Raw genomic sequence first — 887 nt, forward strand, 5'->3', positions numbered from 1 at the left:
ACCCCACCCCAAGCATTGTCTCCCGAGATGAAAGATGGATCCTCTTTGTCACGGAGGGACAGTATCAGACCCCGGACATTTACTCCCCACGTGACCCTGAGCACATGCCTGCCTCCCAGCACCTCAGTTTTCTTATCTCTAAAATGGGATTAATATTTCCTGCCTCGTAGGGTTGTTGCAAGGATGAAATGCACTTCTGTACACAGAGTGCTTGGAAGAGCGGCTGATACTGCACACGTGTTCTGTGACTATGTGTTCACGGGGGAGATTCCTAGGCTAAAATGAGAAATAAACAGGTGTGGCCGAGGCAAGGGCCAGAGGAAGAGCATGCCAGAGGGCCATGGTGATGGTGCCCTGGAGGGCTTCAGGCAGCAGCCTCCGGGAGTAGAGGGGTAAGAGGGGAGGCAGGACTGTGAAGGGCCTGAAGGCCAAACTCAGAAACTTGGAGGTTCTCCTGAGGGCACGAGGGAGCCGTGGATGAGTCTGGGGCAGGGAGGCAGCGTGATCATGTGTGTGCTTTGGACAGACCCCTCTGTTTCTCATCCTGGAGGGTGAGTCAAGGGTTGGAGAGGCAGTAAACCAGCGAGGACGCTGGGGCAGCCCCTCCGGCAGGAGGGGAGGGAGCCAGGCTGGGTGATGGGTTGGGCAAGGATGGGGATCACTTGGATGTGGGGGAGAGGCAGGGCCAGGGAGGAGGAGCACAGATGCTGGAGGGCCGGGGGATGGGACCTATGGGGTGCCAGTCCTTCCGCTCAGGGCAGGGCCCACCTGGCTCTCAGGGAAGGTGGAGACTGGCCCTGCACTCTGCCCTCTAGTGGTCGCTGTGCCTCTGAGCAGGCAGGCTCTTGAGCTGACATCTCTGGGCAGCATGCCCAGTGCCCATCTTG

The 887-nt window shown here is 58.9% G+C and overlaps 1 protein-coding gene across 1 annotated transcript in view; it reads left to right on the top strand.

The window, feature by feature from the left end:
* The window catches only part of LMX1B (LIM homeobox transcription factor 1, beta), a 93,102-nt gene that overhangs the window by 82,709 nt on the left and 9,506 nt on the right, over positions 1–887 (top strand). The gene's annotated exons all lie outside the window — the stretch shown is intronic.

The sequence above is a fragment of the Bison bison genome, unplaced genomic scaffold (genome assembly GCF_000754665.1).
Source record: "Bison bison bison isolate TAMUID 2011002044 unplaced genomic scaffold, Bison_UMD1.0 scf7180017864193, whole genome shotgun sequence".
In the NCBI taxonomy this organism is placed as follows: Eukaryota; Metazoa; Chordata; class Mammalia; order Artiodactyla; family Bovidae; genus Bison; species Bison bison.